The sequence below is a fragment of the Neopelma chrysocephalum genome, unplaced genomic scaffold (assembly GCF_003984885.1).
Source record: "Neopelma chrysocephalum unplaced genomic scaffold, ASM398488v2 Primary Assembly neopelma1_96942, whole genome shotgun sequence".
In the NCBI taxonomy this organism is placed as follows: Eukaryota; Metazoa; Chordata; class Aves; order Passeriformes; family Pipridae; genus Neopelma; species Neopelma chrysocephalum.
The window spans coordinates 256729-283484 of NW_020925585.1; the positions used below are offsets into that span (position 1 = coordinate 256729).

The 26756-nt window shown below is 35.3% G+C and overlaps 1 protein-coding gene across 2 annotated transcripts in view; it reads left to right on the forward strand.

The window, feature by feature from the left end:
* The window catches only part of PRR16 (proline rich 16), a 140881-nt gene extending 126545 nt beyond the window's left edge, over positions 1-14336 (forward strand). For both annotated transcript variants that reach the window (XM_027670909.1, XM_027670908.1), the window contains one exon: positions 11356-14336. The gene's annotated coding sequence lies outside the window, so the exon portion shown is untranslated. The remainder of the gene's footprint in view (positions 1-11355) is intronic.
* Positions 14337-26756: the final 12420 nt, after the last annotated feature.

Consider the following 26756-nt stretch of genomic DNA (forward strand, 5'->3'; position numbering starts at 1 on the left):
TTACTCTAGTTCATTGTACCAGGAGGTATTTGTGGCTACAAAATGCCAGGATTTGTGGCTACAAAATAAAAACAACCTTTTCCAGTTTTATTCACTTAAAAGTTTGTGTACTGTTCATGCTTAGAGGCTCTTTTAGGCATTGAGAGGCTCTTAGATGACTTTAAAAATGGGAAGTGATACTAAGGAACAATATATTTTTCAATATTAGATGTAGAAGAAAATTTCATCAGGACAAAGTTAGACCTTCTCTTGTTGAGTTTGCAGGAGAAAACAAAACCATTTTATTGATCATTACTATTTTAATCAGGTAAAAAATTCTAGTAAATACTTCACCTCTCCATTGTGCTGTCCAAAACACAATTGTTTGCACACACAAAAACACCCAAAAAGCCCTCACCCACCAGTCTTTACCTGGCTCTGCTCACTAAGGTCTAAAGTCCTGTCTTAACTCTACAAAGAAAATCAAGAAAGTTGATTGATAAAAGAATTTATGTTTTAATAATTTAATTTTCTTTAATTTTACAGTATTGCATTATTTTTTTTCTTTTATCTGGCTTACTGCACCATCAGGGCAACTGAGAATCTGCTGTGTAAATTCCTTTATCAGCTTTTGTTGTAGCTGCTTTTCATCAAATACATTTAATTTGTCCCATTGTCATATGGTACAGTGGGCAACTTTCCTTTTCCTGAAAGCTGCCCTGACTTAAGTAAATTGGTCTTTTGAATTGCTGATGTGTGTTCAGTGCCTTAGAGGGTCACTGTTGTCTGTCTTTCACTTCTTTTTGCACATTTTAATATTGAAAGAAGGAACACAGTGATAGAGTTCAGTAATGAGAAGTCAAAGATAATCTACTTGTCAGGGCTATTTTTTTTACTCTTTCTGGTAGACAGGTGGCAGTTTATGACCCTCCAGATTCTTCCAGGCTCTGGCAGAGATGGCGCATAGAGCTTCTTCAGCCTCCTGTCTTTTTGGATTTTATTTCTTGTATTGCTACTCACTCTTACACGCTCTATTCCATGGAACCATAGAACTGATTAGGTTTAAAAAGACTAGGGAAAGAGGTACTGGAGGATATGTGTTTTGCTAATTTTGACTAGTTCAGCAAAAGCATAGAATTTCGGGATGCACTGGTTATAGAAAACAAAGCCAAGTGTCTTTTCTGTATATCACGATAGATAGAAAGTTCATCCTACTTGCAAAAGAATTAACAGTTATTTTGTCCTTCTGTCTCATGCTGAAGGGGAAATGCTTGAAGAAGACATGTTTCAAATATGCACTGGAGCATCTGTGGCCTAACTGCAGATGTACAAACTCTCCAATTTTGAACTGTGACTTGGAAAACAACACTGGAGAGGATCTTAGCCAACTCAGTCAGCACACAGTAGATTCAGAGCTTCAAACGTAATTCCAACCCACACATAATCATGATTTTTTACAGTAGGCTTTCTTATATATCTGACTAACTGATTTAGATAAACAGATCCAGGGATTTTATTCTTGTTTTCAACTCAGGGGCAGTCCACCAAAATGACTAATCTCTTTGCTGAACATCTCAGAGACTGCTGGGCATTTTATGGCCAGACAAACAGTGTATTTGAGGCCTGCGCTTAATGGGCAAAGGGCTGAATTGCACATTTTGCTAGTAACCTTTTCCTGAATGCATTAGCAGGAGAGTTTAGTGGGCTGTATTTGTTTTCTGAGCTGCTTTTGTTAGGCGAAGTATCTTTTTTGTTAAGCAAATGTCAGATGAGCATGGATACTTGTGTTGGAGCAAGGGCAGCCAATGATTTTCAATTAGCAAGCAGTCTGCACTGGCAAAGGTCTTAAAGTTTGCAAATGTTGGTATTAAAAACAAAGAAAAACCCCACAATTTCACACACACACAGACATGCACAAAAAGTTCATTATGAGCCAAGCCTTTAAGCGTATTTGATAGACATTGTAAAGGGTCTAAGCCAGAGATGCTTTATGGCTTTGAATTTCTCTTATAATGAGGAAATCATTATTTTCTTACAATGATCTGAAACAGAGATAGATCATTGTCTGTGTAACTGTCCCCTTTTCCTGCTGGAGATCACCATATCCTTCTCCCTACCCTCTTGAAGTAGTTCTTTACTGTATTTTTCTCATGTATAGGTTTTGATAGGGATGACTGTGCTAATAATTGTGAGAAATTAAGTTCCTTAAAGGCTAAGTGGAGGCAGGATTTGTTGCTGAGCTTGTGTCTTAAGCAACTGGACTGTCCCATTCAGTTGTATATAACTTTATACATCATTAGACCTGGATGGAAAAAAACAGTGATCACTAAATGTCAAAACATACTGTTTCATTCCAGTCTAGACTTCTGCATATTCAGCTTAAAATGGTTAAACAGCCTACAAAAAGACAGCCATGGCAGATTTGCAAAATCAGAAGCTGAAACGTGGATCTTCATTTTCTTTCCTTTTTCCAAAGATAACCCAAAATTTCAGGGTTTTTTTCAAACATAGTGTTATATTACAAAAACATTACAGAGTTCTGGAAGCTCATTTCTAGGACTGCTCAAAATAAATTGAAAGGCATAATTCTGAGTGTCTAGGAAGAATATTAATACTGATATTTTTGATAAATTGATATTTCTACCTTTTTGACATCAGTTGCATATGACTCGCATATAGTCATTTGGAGTGGGGGGTAAGAAAGCTAATAAGTAGGTTTTAGGAGGAGATGTACAGAAACATCTCTTTTTTTGTATACAGGTATTTGTAAAAGCTCTTGAAACAAAAGTTGACCCCTTAAAGGGAAAGTGCTTTGAATCATTATATATTTGCAAAAGTTATAAATTCCTGTATTTATTTTTATAATTTTGAAAGCACATACATTCTAGTAGAGTAATCAAAAGTCAAAACTCTTACCAAGGTTAACCCCAGAAAGTACATAGTGCTTTCCATAAGAAGATTCTTTCATACATCTTCAATATAAATGTCATGCCAGGTTGATCTCTTTCATGCATGTTGTTGCTGAAAGTACAAGACATATGAAGAAACCAAGTAATTTCCTGATTTTTTTTTTCACCTTCCAATCTAAGAATATATTCAGCTACATTTTTACAGTATTGGTTGTGGTTTCTATTCAGTTTCTTCCTGATACCATAATTTCCTTGGGAGCTCAAGAAAGTAGCTGGTTAAGTCTTGGTAAATTAATATGTAGAAGCTTCTGTATTTTTCTTTCACAATGCAGGAAGTCTCAAGCAGTTGATGCGACCCTTTCTAGTCTGCCTTGCGATGGAAAAGAGCTGCAGTTGGTGGCTGGGAAATCTTCCAATAAGCTTTTGAAGAATGGAGACTTGTTGTAAACACTGTTCCATTAGTACGTGGTCTCGAGACCTCTCTTGCACTTACAGGTTTCGGCCTAAGATTAAGCTGCGAGCTACTGAAAAATTTCTAATAGCTAAAAATTCCTATCAACAGAGTCCAGCAACATCATAGAACCCCCTTTTCTTTTGTAAAGAAAAGAATTGAATTTGAATATGTTGATTAATCAGAATAATAATGAATAGTAATAGTAATGAATCATTGCATTGTTAGCCTTTAGTCACATTGGCATGTTTAGGGAGTCTAGGATAATGTAGTTTCAGTGATCTCCATATATCTAGTGTCATTAACATTAGTATTTTTTCTCATGTGACAAAATATTTGTGCCAAATGATAAAAGAAAAAGTAAAGCACATGTTATTGAACATCATGTTGTTATCTAGAATTACAGATTATTTCATCCTTCAATAGGCAAACTGCAGAAAAGCTGCACCAAGGAATTTGCCGATATTTTCTGGTGACATTTTAAGTCCTTTTGGCTTGCAAAGTAGGCCTAATCCTACAAGGCTGCTCGATTGCTTGAGTAATTTGAAATAAATGAAAGATCAGCAAATGTCAAAAAAAACCCCGAAAGGGTGGAGGTATTGATAGTTACATTGTCTTCTACATAGCTCCTCTCACCCATATAGTTTTTGAGTTTTTTTAAATAAGCAAGTGGAGGGCTGCCAGCTCACTTTTCATCTATCCTTCCTAGCTTCAGGCTGAATGAGAAAAGGTTACACCTGTCAGCTGGAAGATATACTCTGGGGAGAATGATTTTCAAACCATTCAGACATCACTTTAAGATATGTAATTATACAAAACCTTCTAAACTCTAAAAATGGAAACATAAAATTTTTTAAATAGCGGATGCAAGTCCTTTAAGGCATTTAACTATTCTATGTGAACTTTCAGTTGTCCTCAGACTAATGTCCCTTCAACTGACTGATAAAAGTTTTTTCCTTTGTCATGTAGATTATGCCATATACCAAAGTAAATTATCATTATTCGTTGAGTGTAGGTCACAGTATCCTATTTTCTGTTAGATAGTCAGCTTCAGGAATTGACTGTTGTAAAAGTAAGGCACAGGAAATCTGAAGTCTTGCATAAAAAATACTGACATATGTGGGGCATGGAGTGTTGGTTTCTTTTCTAACCTGTCCATCTCTTTTACTTTCTACCAGGAACTGGAGTGTAAGAAGGCAATGATGGCAAAGTCCTCAGATTAAGCAAAGAGGCAATGCCATTGATAAGGAAATTCCCAGCACTAGATACTGGATGTGACTTTCTTTGGCAAATCATTGCAAATGCAAACCTACTTCACCCTTAATATTTTTGTTTCAATATTTATTTCCTATGGTGTTGCCTGTGTTAAAATAGATAAACTTTGTAACCAACTCCCCAACTGTGTTACCAGCTAATATTTCACTAATCATTAGAAATAAAAAGTTAGTTACATTAGGGACTTAGCTGTCTTTTACATCTCTTTCTTTTACTAATCTTTGTTCTACCTCTATTTGACACAGATGTACATTCAAACTAATTAAGGAAATTTGCTTTGACTCAGCATGAAAAGGAGGGCAAAAATAAGGGCAGAAAGATGAAAATAGTATCATATATTAGCTAGCTCTTATGTTAAAAAAAATGCAGTAAGAATGAATAAGTTGGTTCCCTAGACAGTATTACCATAAAAGATTCTCTTTGAGCATCTCAGATACACAGCCCCATTTGGGAAAGTGGCAGTAGGCCTCAGGTCTAGCTAGCCATCCACATTCCTCTGATACTCAGAGAAGGATACTGCAAGAAACAAGTTTTAGTTTACCACTAGCAATGTAGCATTTATTTGTTTCAAGAGTATAAAGAGCATTAAAACTATTTTTTTGCTGTTTGGGCTTGTAGATTCAGTGTTTCAGAGTATTTATTTCTGAACATAAGAAGCAAAAATGTGTAGAGAGTCAAAAGGACAGTGTAATAAAATGTTGTTAACTTGTAACATGTAAATTAAAATTATTACCTGTAATCTCAAAAGAAATCTGCAGCCAAACCAGAAATGGACCCAAAATTTCTTTTACATATTCAAGTGCCTGAAATTCAAGACTGGCTTTATGGTTTCATTATTATCCACTGAATACATGGTATAAATTATTTCAGTAACCCCCTCATAAAGTAGTGCTCAAGTACTTTATACATTAAATGAACGTCAAATTCATTTCCATAGTATTATTAGCATATATCTCCTAGGGGTGTAACTAAACTGAAATGTGACTACTCCTGTATAGAGAGACCCACCCAGATTAGTCCTCGCATTGGTTCCTGAGCTACTGCTGTTGGTACAACTGTAATGGCCGCTTGATCTGTGGCTTTGGATGTGACCTTGCCACCCACAGTCTAACTAGTTGCAGCCTTCTGGATGTTGTCTGTATTACAAAAATTGATAGTCCAGCATTTATGTATACTTGGATTTGCTTTTTAAGCAAGTCTAAATCAGAAGCCTATCTGTAAATGAATATTAGAACAAGCTATGGCTTGTTATTTTGAACTTAAATATAGAGCTAAAATTTTACACTTTAGCACAAAAAAAAAAAAAAGAAACAAAGCATAAAAACAAACCTGATTTCGTCTTCTTGATAATTTCTTGCTTTTTCTATGTATGTTAGTCAAGTACAAGATAAAATGTAGTTGAAAGCTAGTAAACATGTATCCCAGAGACAAAATGAATCCAAAATGCCATCTCAGAAATATTTGTGAGTATTCATCTCATGAAGGATACAGTGTAACTTATCCAAAAAATTATAAGAAAAGAAATAAGCTTCCTAGGAAGGTATTCACACTTGACATAACCAATTCTACCTTAAAACATGCATAATGCCAAAACAGTTTTCCAACACCTAAGGGACCAAAAAGGCAAATGGAAAGAAAGTCATGTCAGGAAAAATGACCTGGTAAAAATGTTTCTAAAAATTTGAAAATGGTAGACAGAAATGTATTGTTTCAGCCAAGAATATGCCTGAGGAATTTTAAAAATGCTAATTTATATGTGTTTTCTGTACATGCTGAGAAATAAGTTCTTACTTCTCTAGTTAAAATTTATGTATCGTTCTCTTAAGAGATGAGGTGCCTGTGACCAGTGAACAAGACTGCCAGAATTTCCCAGGATACATCATCAGAACTTTTTCCAGTGCCATTCTTTCCCCTTTTAGCATTTTGTAGTTGGAACTTTGACATTTTTGACATTTTGACATTCATCATGGCAACCCCTAATGTAAACTATTGACTCCCATGATGTCAAGATACCTGGTACCTGTCAACTGGTAACTTTGATTGCCTCGATATTCCCTATGTTGAAAACTAGTGTAATCAACAAACAGAAAGATGTGATTTCGCATTGTAGGTCCCACAAATTACTTCTCTCAAATCTAAACTATTTGGGACTTGATTGAGACAAGCACCAACCACATCAATTTGGCCAGCAGTTCATAAGTAAGGAGCAGGAGATTTTATGAGTTTCATATGTTGATAAGCATGATGCTGCTGACATTCATTGCATGCTTCTGTTAACATTGATTTCCCACTATTAAAAAATTATTCTACAGTAGCTCTCAGAACCAATATTCTGACAATCTTCATGTTATTGTGCAAACAGACAAAGACAGTAAACATCTACAAAGACACTATTTAAGCAGTACGAGTTCAGTTGGAAAATTATATTTAATGAATATTTTCATCATATACTTTCAGACATAATTTAGAGATTTCTATCCAGGATTGACTCTATAGAACTATATATAGGGAAAGCTCTGGAGATATCAAACCAGGCATGACAGAGAACTTTATAATCGTGTTGAGGAAGGGTTATTAGGGGAGGTTAGCAAGAATTTAATTGGCATACTGCCAATGTATAAATGAATAATAGTGTGTAAAAAAAAGAAGAATACTTCTAACTTTAGATATTTTTCATGCCATTTACAATCTCTTTCAAAACTTTGAAGGAAAAATTTCCAATAAGCAATTGGGAATTCTTTTTTGCTCACTGACAAATAAATTATTTATGAATTGAAACAGTAGGATGGGGCAATCACACATAAATAAGTTTTCTGAAGCTTCTGAGGAAAAAAATAGGAATCGTTAAAAAGTGTGGTGGTGGATTTGTTAACATTCTGTGTTGCTTAGATTTAGGTGGTTGTTTTTTCAGAGAAAGATGTCTCAGCAGGACTATATGACTGAACACAAAAATCAGGGATCGTGGTGGGGATTTCTTGGACAAAAGAAACTAGCAAAAAAAACTTTACAAAAACATTCCCTTCATGTTTAGTAATTCTTACTTCTGTTGAGGGAATTAACATTGTGTAATTACTCGTCTGAAAGGAGTAAAAAGCTTAGGTTAATATAAATAAAATAGTCTACGTCTGAATCTAAATATTTCTATATCTTTCAGGTATAAGTAAGTAACTGAAACAGATGTCATTACTATTTAAACAATATCTAGATAATATGGGCACTATGTTTAAGAAGATTTATTACTATGTGATTTTGTGTATTTTTTTTTCCTTGAGAACTTTTGTTATGCTCTTAAATATGTGAGAACTGCGCTCTGACTTCTCCTATGCTTATGACAGGTAACAACATGTGTCCAAATTATACTGTCTGGGCTAAAATAGCCCAAATAATGGAGCTTTTATTTAGGCTAGTCTTTCAGTGGCTCTTATCAGACTCTTAAAATGATGTGGAAATTATAGGGCTTAGTATAAATCAAGTAAATCTTATTTTCTCAATTGAATGTAAAGTGCATTTCCTGGTTGTTTTCTCCTTTTTCTTGATAAAAGACACTAGACCTAGCATAGAAAGCTGCATTAAAAGTATTCCTTTCTGTGATCATTGGCAGTCATCACTGCACTAATCAGTTCAAAGTTGATAATGTCTTCTATATAATTTTCTTTGTGTCTTCCAATCATGCCACTGCATATTTTGTTCTTTAAATACTGTAAATTGAACCTGAGTTTCTCTGTATCTGACAATGGTGTAACCATTCTGTAGGTCTGAGGTGAGAAGATGCTTCCCTGTAGTAGATTTTTCCCTTAATATTTTCCACGCACAGAGTTCTGAATAGCAGTTTGTCCAGCGAGAGTGTGATCATGGCCATGATGAGAAGGAGGATGTCATTGCAGAGGGGACTGGACTCAATCTCAGTTTTTAAGACCAACAGAGCAAAGCAGAAGGGCATAGGTTTTTTTCAGATAATACATGCAGAGAAGTAAAATATATTTTTTATTATAGAAGAGTAGTTATCTGGATTTGAATGGGGAAAACAGCAACATTGGTTTCTCTGATTCTCTGGTTTTTGGGACTAAACACTGACATGGTAGAAGGAAGAAAATGAAACAATGATGCTGCCAAAATAATGAAAGGGGGAAGGGATGAGTGAACAAAATGGTCCCCTATAAATTGTCTGAACCCTAGCTAAGGTCAGGTTTTTTTCACTATGAGATTATTGGCAAGGTATGTGGTAATGAAGGGATTTTGTAACTATGAATTAAGTACAGCAATCTGAATGTACAGCCTCTCTATCAAAATAGTACTGACCATAGACTTAAGAACTAGACAGTTCAGGATAGGAATCTGTGATTAGTAGGGAGATTTTTATTTTTTTTTCAGTGACTGGCTTGATTCCTCTTTCTGCCTCACTTCTTCATGTGTAAATAATGACTGGAAATTATAGATTTTTGGGGGAGGTAGCAAGAGGAGCAACCTAATGAACTTTTCACTGAGCAAATCTAATCATAATCTTTTAATTTGAACAAATTCTTTATTAATGTGGAGAGGTGCAAAACATTTTCACAATTTGTACTCTTTAACACAGACATCATAAACAAAAAAGGATTAAATAAATACATTGATGAAATGAGGGTGGATGTTGTGGGAATGAACCAAATTGTGTAGGTTGATGACTTAATGAAAGAGATGCTAGAGAAACTCAGGTATACTTGATATACCACTTACTGGTTTTGTGGGGAATCATCCTGATTTTGGTTGAGATAGAGTTCATTTTCTTCCTAGTAGCTGGTACAATGCTGTGTTTTGGATTTAGTATGAGAATAATGTTTATTAGCACACTGATGTTTCAGTTGCTGCTTAGTAGTACTTACCCTAAACTCAGGATTTTCAGTTTCCTGTGCTTTGCCAGTGAGGAGCTGCACAAGAAGATAGAAGGGAGCATGACCAGGACAGCTGATCTGAACTGATCAAAGGGATATTCCATACCACTGAACATCATGTCCAATATATAAGCTGGGGGGAGTTGGGTGGGAGTTGCTGGTCACAGCTTGAGGACAGGCTGGACATCAGTCAGCAGATGGTGAGCAACTGAATTGTGTATCACGTGTCTTTCTTGGGTGTTATTTCTCTCTCTTTTTAATAGGCTCACTTTTGTTGCAGTTGTTGTTGTTGTTATTTTTATTATTATAATAATTATAATATTTTCATTTTATTGGGGTTTATCTTTTTTTTCCTCAGTTCTCCTCCCCATCCCACCATGGACTGGGGAGTGAGTGAGCAACTGGTGGTACTTAGTTACTGATTGGGTTTAAAACACAACAGCATGATATTGAATATGTTTAGAAATTGCAACCCAGAGGAAAAGAAAAATCATACTGCTTTTCATATCTACAGCTGCTCAGCATTGTATTGTGCTGTATTCAGAATAAGTTTGAGGAACAATTGTTTTCTGACAAAGACAAAATACTATTTGCATTACCTCTTTTGTGAGTATTTCTATTATTATTTTTATTGTTACATATACGTTTGTTGTACCTTATTCATCCTGCTTCTGAGAATTAAGCTGCAGTCAAGGGCAATATTACCTTTTTTTTTGGTAGTTTTTCTGAGGTAATAACATACATGAATCATTAGCCCAAATACAATTGAAGCCTGAAACTGTAAGAGCTGAAAAAGGGTTTTGTGCTTCTAGTGATATGAAGACTGTCCTCAGTTAAAAAGTAAGCTGCTAGCAGATGTTTAGAATACTCATTTTTTTCATTAACGATGCAAGTCAAACTCCAAATAGTTGATTAGGAAAAAATTTCCTACCAAGCTAGTGTTATCACTAATTTATTATACCATGTTTGCTAGACTGTTGGGTTACCCTGGGCCACAGTAACATTTCTGAGTGTTAACTAAGTTTCCCTTAATATTTGATATTTTGCTTAAGTGGTTGGGAAAAAAATAAAAAGGGTTGACAATCTTTATCAGCTTAAAGCATTTGAGTCAACATGAGATAAGAGGAAATGTGAATGAAGATGTAGATTCACAAAACGAATGGCAAATAAGTGATTTTCCCTCTCCTCACAAATTTACACCTGTGAGTGTAAATCACCAACACTGGAAGAGGAAGTTCTCACTTTTTTCCTCAGGAGGTGTGAATTTAATCATTTAACCCAAATTAGTGCCCTAGCTACCGACAGGAAGTATTCTAAGGTCTCTGCTTTTGATGCTGCTGCTTTGTCTTGCCTAGTAAATACAGTTAAGAAAACTCAGCCAGTCAGGGAACATCAGCATTAGATTGCAGCATTATTCTCTTTCACTGACTCTAAGACTGCTTTAGTGTTTATACAGATTAAAGCTGTTTCACAGAACTGAATGTGAAAGACCCAAATCAGAATTTTATATAGTATTTTAGTGATTAGGAAATTTACTTGTCAGGTAAGAAACTTCTGCTGAGTTTCACTTTCTATTTAGTTTGTGAACAAGTATTAAAGTCCAGATTTCACATGTGGTATAAATAATGTGATTCCAAAGACGCCATTGAAGTTAAACCCATTTACCCCAGCGGAGAACCAAGGCTTGTACCCATAATAAAGTACAACTATAAAAGATTAAGTTCAAAATATCATAATTTTTTTTAACTCCTGCTTTCAGTAAAAATGAAATGATCATTCAAAATTATGTTTTGGTTTTTTTTAACTTTGTCTATTTAAAATAACATTTTTATAACTTTTCCCTTGTCTTGTCTTCTTTTCTTTTTGACAGCACCTTCAGGCTTGAAGGAACACCTATATTTGGAGGCACGTCAGTTAATTTGTTGCATATCAGATTCCTCATTGTGACTTCTTGCAGGCCAGATCTGAGAAGTAACCAGGAACCTGATCCTTAGTGGAGAATGGAAGAGCCCTTCAAGTGAGAGCACAACTGGTCACTAATGTAATCTGCATTGAGTCATCTTTCTCAGATCTGACAGCTACAAGCTGAGTCCTGGCAAAAGCCACAGCCTTAAATTCCATTCAGTGGGAAAGAAGGATGAGAGAACTAAATGTCTTGCCCCATTGCAGAGACTGCTGTCTCCAAGCCTGACACCTGAGTTCTGTGCTGAGCAACCAGAGTAACAAACAGTGAGGTCTTTGATGGGTACAGCCAGCATCCACAAATATTTCAAGATGTAGCCAAAAGGAGAAGTGAAGCACTTGTGATATCAGAAAATGAATACATTTACTATAACAGAGGAATGTTGCTGTCTGTGGGAAAAGAAGACCTCTGTCATCCCTTGTACATATTCAAAGCCATACAGGAACAGGGCATAAGTGAAGTTAAATCACTTAGAAGCATGCTGTCTCCTGTCCTCCACCGAAGTTTGAGGAAGTTCCGCTGTTAGAGATTGCATCGCAATGCACTTCTAGTATTTGCACTGTCACTTCCATTCAGGGTAACAATGTGTGCCACCATTTGCACAGATGGCCCCAGGAGATTTTTCACCACAACAAGTTATACTTTGCCGGGGCTCCAAAAGAAATTAAAAATTTAGAACTGAAGAAAGACATTTATGCTCTCTTTCACTATGGGGATCTCTTCACAGAAAGGACTATGGTCCTTTCTTAGGATTAAATAAATACATGCATATACATACATATAAATATATGTATATATATGAAGAAGCATCAACATGATAAGGTGTATTTAAAGAAGGGGATATAATCTTTTTTAATAGTGTCCATTTTTTTAATCATATTAGCAGCCAAGAAATTTAGTCTGTTGAATTATACATCCGAAATGTTCCTATTGAGCATTGACATTTTAGTCCCAATTACTGTTAAAGAGGTCATTTGTAATATGTACTTGACATTAAATTTTTCTAGCCATTTGTCTATACTTCATGGAGAAATCTAACAGACAAGCAGCGTTTTCAGTTTATTTTTCTAAATAAATATGTTGTTTGTATTATTTGCAGTCACTCATTTTGGCTGGTTTTCATTATCTCCAAAAGTGATTTAAAGACAGAACCAAAACACAGAAATTGTTTGTTCTTGTTAAGCTGTAATGATTTGCTGAATGAAAGCTTTAATATAAATACTGTAATTTGTAAAATGATGAAGTATATTTATATAGGCAAATATGTATGGAAAACAAAAGGAGGTATTTTAACTCTTAATTTCAGAACATAGTTTATTTTAATAACCACAGGAAGAAATTAAATATATAATGGTTAGGGTTTTTTTTATAATCAGTGGGTTTTAGTAAGTGAAGATTTGAATGTTTAAGAATGAAATGAGTGTAGTCTAATAGTGGTGGTTTCCCAAATTATACAGAGACCTTTTGTCAGCTATCTCATTTTATTCAAAAACTGGTTTCGTTTTTTGGGGAGTTGGGGGTTTTTTAGGGTGCGTGTGTGCTAGCATTTTTGTTTGTTTTTTTCTTTGTATTAGCATACTGACAAGACCATGAAGTTGATACTATTTGATAATAATTGAAAAGCTGCAGAAGAGGAGGTTGTTCCTTAGGATGACCTACACTTTACAGTTAAGAACAGTCATTGTTATCCATCTAATGCAGTGGTTTGTTGTACAGTTATTGAACATTTCAATGCTAGACCTGTTCTGAATAAAAACCTTTTTTTTTATTTTTTTCTTAGTCCATTAGCCTGTGTGTAATTTTAAGAGAAAAGTAATGCATTTGGTTCCCAGTTTACTCAAATCGTTCATCTTAAATCCAGTCATATGTATCTGATTTATAAAGCTGAATAGGTTTTTCTTTTATTTTATTGCTTTATGGAATCTGTTAAGTGCTCACTAACAGAAAAAATAGCTTTCAAAAAAAAATTAATCTGTGGTTAACTTTGTAAAGGGCAAATATCTTAAAAATGTGTTGCTCTGTTCTAATGTACTAACCAGTGTATGCGTGTATGTTTGTGTGTGTGTGCACGCATGCGCACCCTTACCTGCTCATGAATGAAATGCCAGCTCTGCTGAAGTAAGTGCCACAAGTCCTGTTTCTGCAAAAGATGCTCATATTACTGTATTTTTTGGTGAAAGACCTGAGCTCTGTCTTTGCTTGTGACTCTGAAGCCATAAACAGCTTTTGAAGTTTGTCAGGAAATCAGAAAATGAAATAAGTTTATATTAGACGCCGTCATTTGGCAAAACTTGGGATGATCTAATGATATGACTCTTTTCTTTTAAAGAAAGTTAGTGGTCAGTTTCCATTGGTGCAATGGATAAATGAAACCTTTTTTGTATTTGTTAAAAAATGATGGTTGTGTTTTGTTCACACACAATTTAGCTTACGGTTGGCTTACAGTCTTGTTACTATGATGTCATTTCTGTGTCATTAGAATACCTTATTTGGACACACAACTTGCATGGGCTTGGTTTTGCTCCCTCTTCTGATAACCTATACTTCAAAATTGGAAAGCTTGTTCTTTGAGACTAGTATTCTGAGTTGTTTAAGAAAGGGACAACATAACTGAAACAGTAAGAAAATTTCAGAATGCTAATTTGAACACTTCCCTTATTACCTAATGATAAAACTTGGAAAGCTCTTATTTTTGTGAACAAAATGCATTCATTTATATCTGAAAATAGCCCAATAAAAATCTAGTGAAATAATTTGTTACTACTTGCAAATATTTTTCTGCTATTCTGAGTTCTAGATCAGCTTGTGTGTAAAATTTTTATTGCACAAAACTCACCTGATACGATGCACAGTTTTCTTCAGAAAAATACATGAGATATGAAAAATAATGACCTGGTCCCAGGCATGGTTTTATATAATCTGTGTAATGCAAGAATAATGCACATATACCAGCATGTAGGCCTAATTTAACTGACAAATGTAGTTGGAAGATAACACTGCAAACCATAGTTCTGATCAGTCACATGCTGTTGTTTGGAGCTCTGCTTAACTGGGACTTCATGCTGGAAGTGCACATACATGTGCACACACATGCACTGTTACGTATTGTGTTTTATTCTACTACCAGTGACACTGGGATAAATCCAGATTGCGTCATTTTTGTAGGTTTAAATTAAATCATTAGGTGAGTATTTAATATTGGATATAAATTGAGCTGATGTCTGTATACTATGCAGATACTCACCTGAGATAACACCTCAACACAAGATTTTAGAAATTGTTGAAAAATAATTAGCACTGAAATGCTTTTTTATAAAGTTTAAAACCAGAGCAGACAATTAGATTATCTCATTAAACAATAAAAATTTTGGTTTGTTTCCTTTGTCTTAGTCTAAGCATATTGACAAGACCAGCAGAACTTTTTCAACTAATATGACGTTATGATGACTGGTAGGTCCTTTTGTAGGTTTATGTGTGTTTTGTGTATAAGGAGTGCCTGAAGGTGTGGTTCTAGAGTAATAGTGCATTATTTCATTACCTGGCGTCTGAAAGGTCATCTGAAGCAGCCAATAGGCTTGAAATGCTGAGATGTGCAAAGCAAAATGCTAGCAGTTCTGGATGTGTCTACAAAACATACTTTCAGCACTTGAGTTTTTTTAAAAGACAAGGACCACCATTATTCATGAGAAAAATACGGACATGTTAAAATAGCTATTTTGTAAAATGGAAGCAAAAGATTACAAAAATCTGGTGATCACCAGGATGCTATGAAAGTGTCCCTTTCCTGACTCAAATGATCACCCCAAGTGTCACATGGCATGAATATCCCCAAGGGACAGATTTTTTTCTGTGATCGGTGGTGTGCTGAGTCCACAGCAAGGCAATGATGCTGTAAATAAGACCTGACCACAGGATAAGTGGTAGGCTGCTGTCTGAGGAGGGGTGGAAGAAAGACAGCCATTGCTCTGCTCTGGAGCTCCCACTGAAGGTAGGAGGCTGTTACTGAGACTGGATCTTACAGAGAAAATTAGTTGAACAGAGTGACTCATACATTACAGTAAGATTCCTTAGAGGACTGCTGAGACTAAATTAATGATTTTCATGGGCTGGATAGTTGAAGATCCCATAAGAGAAGAAGTAAAAGCCAGGTGGATATGGTTCAAATTACTTCAGCTGAACCTCCCTCTAGATTCAATATCCTTGCAGGGCTGTAAAGAAGCCAAAAAATCTCCCAACAGTTGGGCTCAACTTGAGAAAGGACAATTATAAACAGAGACTCCTGTCAGGGAAAACCTGGAAGGAATACTAAGAGAGTTAAGTCATAGCAGATGGCACAGAGACTATTTAAGGTGTTGTATTGAAGGCAGAGAGCAAATACATCCTGCTTAGCAAGAAAGGATTGAGAAAGGGTAAAAGGGAAACGCATGGCTAAGTAGCAGGATGTCAGAGGCTGCTGAGGGCAAGAAGATATCCTTCAGATAGCTGAAGATTTTTAAAGAAAATGTAAGGACTGTAAGATTATTAAGACAAAAAATAAGTAAATAAATAAATGCCACAGCATGGTTAATCAAAACAATTGCAAGATACATAAGAGATTTGTTGACTAAAATAGTTGCAAGAAACATAAGAGTTAAGAAATTCTATTTCTACAATAGAGCAGAGGGAAGTCTGGCAAAAAGTCTGTAATGCTGAAAGATAATCAAGGAAAACAGAAGCACTTGGAAGAAGTTACAGGGAAAAAATTGTCTTAAGTTTTTAATTCTGCTTGTTCCCTAGAAGGGCTTTGGCAGATTCTTACACATAAACTTTTCCCTGTGGAGGAACTCATATGGCTTTGTCAGTGTGAGGTGTTACAAAACAAAATAAAGAGGTACACATCTAAGATTTTTAAAGGCATTCAGGGATGGAATAGTCAAAATAATAACTGTGGTGTGAAATTAATTTTATAAAATTATTTTGATAGCTTTTGAGATGTGAGATCGCAACTATATTCCTATTTTAAAATAAATGTCAGAAAGGTTGGAAGAACAGTATAGACAATTAGATCAGTACTGGGCAAAACGGCTGAAACTATAGTAATATCTCTTTGAAAAGAACTAGAAGGTGTTTAACAGTGTCAGCATTACCAAACACTGCAGGAAATTACACAGCTAGCTAAGAGAAAACACAGAGAAAACTGCAGCTGGCTAAGAGGAAAGGGCCTGCATTCATTAAAAAAAAAGTAAAATATGGGAGAAAATGGTGATTTTGCTCAGTTTTTGCAGTGGACAGAGGCCATGAGTGAAGTTTCATGGGGTGTGTACTGGGATCCATGCATCTCTAAATATATTTGAACATGTGAATATGCTGGAAAAGTAGTGTATAGTTATTTGGTAAATTTGCTGATTATACTAAATTATTAAAAGTATTAAATATGAGTGGCCTGAATGACTGGTTATTAAAATGTAAAATGGAATTCAGTGAAGATAAATGTAAACTGATAGATATGAAAACAATTTAGTATTTTGCATATTTCACTTAGCTTGATATCTAGCAGTTTAATGTTTCTATGAAAATGTAAGTCTTGCTCTCAGGATGTCAAAAAAAATGCACATATGCAGTTAAAAATTGCTAGGAAAGTAAAAGAGAAAATAAATTAATATCATTATATCAATCAACAGAAGTGCAGTAGACCATGAAAGTTAACTTTTTAAACACTATGTCCAGTTCCTCATCTGAAAAAGAAATGTATTTAAATTAAAAACTTCAGAGAATGAATTACAAAGGTAGTGAAATGGTAGAATTACATTCTGAGAAGTGACAGCAGGCAATGATTCTTCTGCTCAACAGAAATGTGAAAGAGAAGTAGAGCAGTAAGATCATGAATGGCTTCAAGTGTTCAGTGGTAGGGGACATCAAACTAGCCACTCAAGCTCAAAAACAACACAACAGTGGTTATTTAAGCAACGTGGAGGGAAACTGTGGAACTCCTTCACTCAACACACTACATATGCCGAAAGTTTATGGGACTTTGCAGAGTCTGTGAGGAGCACAGCAAATATAGTAATTGAGATCTGCCAAATGAAGTGATCCTTCTTTTGCCTCAACCACAACCCACTGGTGTCAGAGAGAGTGTCATGAAGATGAATTTCTATATGCATGTTATTGATCACTGTCAAGTCTTTTTGTGGCCCAGATACACCATTTACATAAGCTGAAACCCTGGGTAAGAAAATTCACTTACGTGTTAGTTCATTGACCTGTTACATTGAGGTTTAGGTACTGAGATTTGAACACACACATAGTAATTAAGCAGACTAGTGCCAGGCAGAGAGATACATGTTTCAGGAAGTAAAACATCTCCAAGTAACAAAACCTACTTAGTGTTGATTTTATATTTCTTTTAAGTAAATGCATGTGTGTGTTCATCTGCTTCCTTAACTTTTTCACTGAAATAAATATACCAATTAATACAGTTGCATTGTGAGTTGTGAATGGAAACCATCTGGATCATCCGAATGAAGAGCTTAGAATTTATTTATGAGACCCACATTGATTGGGGTCCCTGTGAATTACCTACATTTGAATAAGTAGAGAGATTTTACACACTTCCACCAAACTGACAGTAATTGGGCATATGAGAAACCCCTTATTTATAGCAAAAGCTTTACTTTGACACTTTATTAGAGATATTAATACTTAAAATGTATCTTACTAGAAGACTTAGTCAATAGAATTTAGATCTTTTGAAAATTGAATTGCTAGACTATATAAGATTATAAATGAACCAAAATCTATATGTAACATGGAAGGTAACAGAATTTATGTGATTTAGCCTATTATTTTTTCCATTTAAACAGATTTTGCAATAGCGATGAATAGGTCATGCAAAAATAATTGTATAATAAGGTCTTTTTCATAGAGAAAAAAATATTTTAAGATGTAGCTAGAAAAGTGAGTAAATTTCTATTTGTTATAATTCAGTAAGCAAAATATTGACTATTATTGTTACAGTTGTGGTACTACTGATGAAACAGGACAATACATTTGGCTTTAAAACTGTCTCATCCATCTATTTTTAGAACAAATGTTTGCTTTTTTTCCAGTTTCTCTATAAGTTTCTCCTTTGATATTGTTAAAAGTGACCTCTGGTTTGTTCATTCCTCTGTTTTCCGACTACAATTGTCACTGTGACATTATATAACTGACTTAATTCGTCTATTGGGAATTTTTTGTCTGTTGATCATATGCCCTGTCCTTTTCTCTGAGAACAGATATTGCAGAATGGTCTTAATGTAGGTTGCACTGATTTTACCTTATGTAAAAGTAAATACTTGGTATTTGTATGCAGAAACTAACTAAAGACACTGTCTTTGCTATAGGCTGTTAAACTAAGTTTTTTAAGAAAAAGTTAATTTCAAATCTCTTTAAAATGGATGGAAAGTATTTCTGTTTGCTTGGTTATGGCTTTGTTCCATTTGAACTAACAATGTGATATTTTGAGCAGAATGAATTGAACCACTACATAAGTAATCTGTTTCTACCTGCAAAATTTTTAGCTTTCTGACATTGTAGAGGATCCTAGCTCACACTTAAACAGGTTTTTGATTAGGATTTAAAGTTTCTTTATTTTTTATTTTATGTAAAGAGAAGAATAAACAAGGAATGATAAAATGTTGAGTGTCGAAAGGGAGATCTTTATAAAAGTAAAAATAAAATAAAAAAGCAAAAAATTCAATTTGTTTTGGAAAGATGCAGTCACAAGTTAACTGAATTATAAGACCTAATATAAGACCCATAGCTAAAACACCTAAATTGTGACATGGAGAAAATTAATAGGAAAGGTCACACTGAACATTGGTTTCCTGGAACTGAAGCCTTCAAAATATGAATTAAGAAATGATAAAATATAAATAATAATTTTGCCTTCAAACTATAAAACTTTTGCAGTTAGGGCCGCTAAATCTAAGCAATGGTGAAAGTGCTGGTTAGAAGGGATTTCTGGTTAAAATCTGTTCTGATTTCCCTTTGGAGGTGAGAACAAAGCTTTGTCTTCATAACCTTTGCTGGTGGTGCACCCCCATATTTTGTGGGTATCCTGGTGTAGTGCTTCATCGTGAAAAATATTTCTGTACGTGCAACCTGCTCTGTCCAACTTGCACTGTGCCTTGTATAGTCCCTTTTATATTGTTTGCTACTGCTGCAAAGAGTTTAGCTCTGCTTCTTCAAATATGGCCCTTAGCTTTAACTTTGCCAGACTGAAAACATCTCATCTCCCTCAACCTCTCCATGTCAGTCATATTCATTAGGTTTCCTGCTGTATGTTCAGCAAAGTTCATCTAGGTCAGGGCAAGAGCATATTGTTGGCTTTGTGGCCAAGTCCTTTCAGCCTGGTTGCTGCTCATCTAGTCAGTCTTCACCGACCACAGCTATTCTACCCTGGGTACAAAGCTTAGCCCTTCTGCCTGTTAAACTTAATGTGACTCCTCTAGGCAAAATCTGTGAATTTCCCCAGATTCTACTGATTTGAATTTTTGTCATTCATTGTGTCAGACACTCCTCTTAATATCATCCAGAAATTTGTCAAGTTTGCATTCTGTGTCATCATCCAGGTCCTTAATGAAGGGACAGCAGTGCTGATCCCATGTGTCAGCATGGAAGTCGTTAAGAGTGGTTGAGCATGATTTGCCATTGGTAAATCTCTGTGTGTTGCTCCTGATTGTCTTGTCTTCCATGTGTTTGGAAATTAATTCCAATTGAATGCTATTTGTGAACTTGCCAATGTTAAAAGTGTGGTTACCTGTTTCAGAGTTCCCTTATCACCCTTCCTTCTTAAGATGAATATAATATTTGCCTTTTTCCAGTTGTTCAGGACCTTTCTTGATTACCATACTTTTTAATAGATGATAGTAACCTTGAGCTTACTCTAGCCAGCCCCTTCAACACCTTGAGGTCAGTTTGATCTGGTATCCTGTACTTCAGTCCTTCTTTAAATTGTCCCAGGATTCTTGCCTGCTGCCAAAACAAGACTGATACATGCAGAAGTCAAAAAGTTTGCTTTGTCTGCAAAGACTGAGGTGAAAATGTCATTAAATAAATCAACTTTTTCCCTAAAATCTGTCAGTCAATTGGCTCTCCCATTCAGCAGCATATATATTCTTTGAATGTCTTTCTGTTATTAGCTTACTTGTAGGAATTCTTCTTGTTACCTTTTATGTTGCTAACTAGCTTTAGCTCTAATCAGGTTTTGGTCTTTATGATTTTTATCCTTAACAGCATGAGCAATACTTTCATATTCTCCCTTTTTTTCCTGTCCTAGTTTTCACTTCCTGTATGATTTCTAGCATTTAAGTTCTCTTCCTGGTGAGAAATTGTCTTTTGGTTAAATTCCCTGGTCTGCCTGCATAAAGGGGTACTCTTATTCTGAGATCTAACTAATTTTTCTCTAAAAGTCAGCTAGGTATTCTGGGTGCCCCTTGTAGGAGACTCCAAGGGGATTACTCCAGCAATATTGTAAATAGATCAAAATCTGCTGGCTTGAAGTCTGGAGTCCAAGTCCACAGCTTATCTTCAGTGCCTGTCTCCAGATCTTGATCACAGTCTTTTCCTGGTCACTGCAACCCAAACTGGCATCAGTGGTCCCACTCACAATTTTTTCTTCCTTGTTGAGCACCTGGTCAAATAGAGTATTCCCCTGGTTAGGCCCTTTAGAGTTCGCATGAGGAATTTGTAAGCAGTGCCCTCTAGACCCTTCCACAATGATAAAGAATTGTATTGCCTGTTCCGCAGGTGTCCATGTGGTCAAAATCCCTCATATGGATCAGCGGCTCTCATCAAGGGATTCCTCTTAATTGTCTGTAGACAGCCTCAGAGATGTCATCAAGTAGGGCAGAGATCTCTATCACAATATCATTCATGTTGCATGCTCTTTGACCTAGACCCGGAGAGTCTTCACAGACACCTCCTTGGTTTCTCACCAGATTTCTTGGTTTCACAACCAGGGATTTCCTTCACATAACACATACTTCTGCTTTGTCTTTACTGCCTACCTTCCCCCAGCAGTCTTGTGGAATGGTCTTGTGAAGACAATCAATTCACTTTACTGGAAGCATCAGTGCTGTGGAACTGAAGAGGACAAGAAGTAAATGCCATATGTCTCACAGTCTTCAGCTTTAGAAGTTTTCATGCATACAGTAATCTGACAGGAAAGATTTATGCATGGCTGGTCAAGCAGAGAGGCAGGAGACTAACCTAGATAACCTTTCTATAAATGCGAGAGAGGTTGTCAAATGGAATATAAACTTGGGAATTTGAATATTACTACCTTAGTAATCAACCTGGAGCAATCAACGTGGCAAAAGAAGGTGTGTGATTTCCCAAGAGTAAATGTGAAAGTTACACTTTAGATGTACTAGTCACTATTTCAGAGAGCTGTGTCCTGCTCATTGTGATGCATATTAATATTACCAAAGAGGCTACCTGATACAGCCAGATTAAATACTTGGTTGCCAGAGTTTTCAAATATAAAAATTGTGATCAAAACACTGTAGAAAGGCCAAAAGCGTGTGAAATTTGCCTGTTATATTGAATGAAGCTTTGATACCAAAATAGTCTGTCATGCAGGCAAACATAGAAATTGTTTGAATACGTTATTTGAATTGACTTTTATTTTAATAATTTTTGCTTAACCCATATGCATATGAAAATGCATAATTATCTGTGTGTACAAAATCAACATGAAGGGCAGAAAAAAGTTAAGTTGCTTGGGGCTTGACTTCCTCTTAATTTGGATATGCAGCAGGGTGAAAATATGTATGTCCTGCGACAGGTATAAAGATGATTTATTCTCATTTAAATTCTACTTTCTGTTGACAGCAAAATGCTAAAGAATTTACTTAAATTAAAATAAGACCTTCTCTCCTTGCCACTACTGTTTTATCCTAGTCAACGGCAAATTGAGTCACTAATGTGTGTTTGGCTACTTGAAGGATAGATCTTGAATTGAAAAAGAACCAGGACCATTTTTTCCTGGGAGAATCTTGGTAAGATGTGAGTGGGAAAAGAGCTGAGAACAAATTATGTTTCTTTTTCATTGTTTGAGATCTATTATGCGACAATTAGAGTTATCTTCTGGATATACATCTTTCCACTGGCAGGCAGCATGAGCAGATGAGAAGCTGATTTAGATTAGACACTTTAAATTAAATGAAGCTACTTAAGATGAATCCTTCTTTATTCAAGATCACTGAGATAAATTTTGACCAACAATTCATGATCATTTAAAAAAAAATTTAGTAATTTAGGGCTAGATTCATGGAGCATAAACATTAAAAGTAACAGATATGCTGCTTTTTGCCAAGACTTTTCTAAGACAAACTCCCAATTTTTTCGTCTTGTCGTATTTGCTATAATCAGAAACCATGATGATACTAGAATGGAAAAGTTTACTTTACTCAGATAAATAGAAGATAACAACTTCATAGCTTTTCATATTCATTAGATTCAAACAAATATTACTAGATTATCATCTCTACTTGCCTGCATTAATATTTAATAAGTCTTCTTTTTAAAACGTGCCCTAGCAACTAGTATATTTTTCTTCTGGAAGGGATAATATTGATAAAAGCAGAGGCATGTATTTACTCAGAATATGTAATTTAAATGTGAACATTTCTAAGAAAAAATACGTCTTCGAAATCTTTTCAGACTCCCATTAGTGTGAGATGGGCATTGGTATAATCCTTGATGGATGATATTTTAGTTGTGATTGCAACAGAAAATGCAATTTAATGATGTCTCTAAGGACAGAAAGATTAGGGCTGCAGGCAAACAAATATAAAGAACATAGGGATTTTCAAATGCATGAACTATAGTGGTAATATATTCTGTTCTTCTACCCTCTGGACTCATGTCTCTGATAAAAGCATACTTATTACACAGATATAGAAGGATAAAGACTATAGACATCACCTGCTGTTTCTCCTCCTGTGTTTTCATGTACTACTTTGTCTTCATAGAAACACTCAGTTTACTAGGGATATGTCTTGTGGGTTTTACTATTATTATCAGTTTTGAAATTTTACATGTTAGGAATTTAAATATTATTATTTCTTTTAAACTACTATTTATTCTGATGTCTGAAATCACTGTTAATTTGATGGTACAAATATTTCCATGGTGTTTGATTTTGCTGAAATCTGAAGAACACTTACAACAGCTAATGTGAGTGGCCAGCTTTAACTGTTTAAATTCTTGTCTGTTATTTTTGGTTTGGCATTAATCAAATCACAGGTTATTTTTTTGCATTTATCCATTTTTTAATACAATTTTCCCTTTTCAAACCAAAATAAGCTTTGTTTGCTCAACTAAGATAGCATAAAGCAAGTTTTTGTTACCCTGGTATAAATCTTTTTATATACATATGTAGACATGAACATATTTTTTGTTGGAATGAAAGTTGCACAAAAATACCATTCTAATATTTGAAATTCTTAGATATTGTATTACTTAACACCACAAAGATTGGGTACACTGAGCTTGCATGTTTAGATGCTTTTTTTTTTAGTTTTGGATGAAGCAGTTTTGACATTTATCTTCTTTGTCATTGTGCCAAGGGCAATTCATTTTGTTTAATATCTCGCTGAAGAGTGGAATGACAGCAAGTATTGGAATCAAGTATTAGACATGATCATACTGTGATAAAGAGTATTCCTGAGGCAATATTAATGAATCAATAATATTGTTGAGTACAAAAATTAGGATAACTTTCCTTTAGAATATACATGACAAATTTTTGTCTTTTTCCAATATCCAATCTAGAAATGATGCTAAGGGTTTTTCTTGAGTGTTCATGAGACTGCAGTTCCAGAAATAAATACTTCTCAGAGAGTGCTTATATAAGTCATGATCGTCTGAAGGCAGAATATGTTTACTGACAGTTAGAATTGAGCATGTCAGTCTAACTGTGAAACGCTGAATCCGTGGATATTTATTCCTTGGAATCCATAATAGCTATTTGTTTGATTAGGCTGCTTTTTGGATAAATCTTGTTAGTGAGCTAATAATATAAGCAAACCACTCAGAAGGAGGCTCTCTTCAGTACTGCTAAAGCAATTCTGGAATGCTGTACATGGCAAATGAAATAAATATAAAGATTTTTTTTTTTTTGTACAAAAAAATTTACTTTCACTGTAAATGGCAACATGCTTGTTTCATGTAAGTACAGTGTCATCCTTTAAAGCATACACAGAGACTAACAATTTATTTACTTGACTGGCCTTTACTTAACTCTATTTTTTCCCCTCCACTGAGTGTTATGTTGTTATGTTGCTTTGAAGCCTGTGCTGTTATATAGTAGTGAATAGCTATGGTAACAAGACCTCATTTTACTGAATGCTGTAGGATCCCACAGAAAAATGTGTGTGCTGAACTGTATTAGAATTCCTTAGAAGATCATCTCTCCCCACCTACCCCACCACTCACCTCTGTATTTTCAGAGTCCTAGTTTCTTAACTGTGTCCAAAAGTCTCATCTGAGCCTTCAAAGAGCCCAGGAGTATAATGGCAATTCAGTCTCAAAGTACCAGCACTGTTCCTTAGGTCCTTCATTAAAACTGTCATTGTGTCTTCCCAAAAGAAAAGTTCCATTGGAGCTTGTGAGAAGTAACTGCAAAACATGTCATTTAAGTCCACAGCAAGTGCAGTGGTATTCATCTGACTGTTTGTAAAGATTGATCCATTGAAGTACATGCCTCATACAATAGGTATCACTACAGACATGTTGCTACTACTCAGTTCATCTCCTGCAGAGGCAATATGGATGATTCTGACCACATATTCACAGAATGTTCTTATGAGAAAAAAGAGTAATGAAAGAAATAAGAAGAAAGAAAGAGAGAAAAGGAAAGAGAAAGAAAGGAAGAAAGAAATAAAGGAAGGAAGAAAGAAAGAAAGAAAGAAAAAAAAGAAAGAAAGAAAGGACGAAACAAAGGAAGGAAGGAAAGATTTTCCCGTTGACAATTAAATGTAACTCTAGCACAATTACTACAACCGCTGGACTAAGACTGAAGATTGAATGTGTTGCCAAAGATTGTAGTTTCATGCGCTTTCAGGTTAAAGAATCAATTGAGAAAGTGAAACTAGACAGCTAGCAATTATGCATACAGAAAGGGCATCTTAAATAGCACTTTTGGTAACTTTTCAGAATCTAATAAAGTTCAAATATACAAATAGGCCTCATATTCCATATAAAAAGAATTCCTATGCCCCTAGGTCCTCTTTCACTTTGTCCAGAGCATATTTTCTTATGTCTCATATACTGGAATCCAAGAACCTCAGAGAAATCCATAAATCATTTGGGAGAAACAAAGCTCTAGGCAAAGGCAAATTATTTAACAGTATTTCAGAATGATAAGTATGAGAACATTATTGAAAGTGGCATATATAGTAAGTAGGGTCTTCCATAGACATAGAAAGAAACCTCTTGAGTCTGAGAAATAATATATAACTTAATGGATGAATGCAGGGTAAAATGAAGCCAAAAATTTAAAAGTTTGTGGCTTCAAATACTGTGGATATAAAGGTTTTGACTCAATGCACACAGGTGTGTTTATAAAAGAAACTAAAGGGAAGAGTGATAACAGCGTCCAGAAACAGAACGGGAAGACTGTCTTTGGCAGCATTGATGTATGAATAAGTGGGAAAAGTAATTAAGTTAATAAATTTCTATTAGAATGCTCATGAAAAGACAGTCAGGGAGGGCAAGCCTGTTTGCACAAACAGAACTTTCCTTGAATCTCAGTCCCACCAGAAAAAAACCCTGATGGCACCACCACGTTTGTTTCTGATTGAAAAGCTCTTTGAAACCCCAGTGTTTATTGACAAATTTGAGTTCTTTCCCTAAGTTAATACTTTTTGCTCAATTTATTTTGATATTGGATCTAAATATGTACATCTGATTTCACACTGCATGTAGCACGTAGGAAGTAGACTGTTGGTTTAAACCCAGTATGGCTACATATATACTGAAAGCTGAGGAGGAACACCAAAGTGATTGGGAGAGATTTAAAGCCTGGAGGGATTTGTATGGAGCCTGAAGGAACTGACAATTCACGGACTTTCCTGTTATTCCCCAGTTTTTACCATTTTCAATGTACCCCCCTAACTATTCCTATGTTAATCCCCTTGGTTTGTATTGTTCAGGGCTTGTCTGGACTTGCCCTCACAATTTCCCGCCAAAAGTTGTTGACTCCCTTACTCTCCCCTGGTTTTCCCGCTCATCTCTCACTGATTGGTTGGTGGGTGCCGCAGTGCAGAGTGAGCTCCTATTGG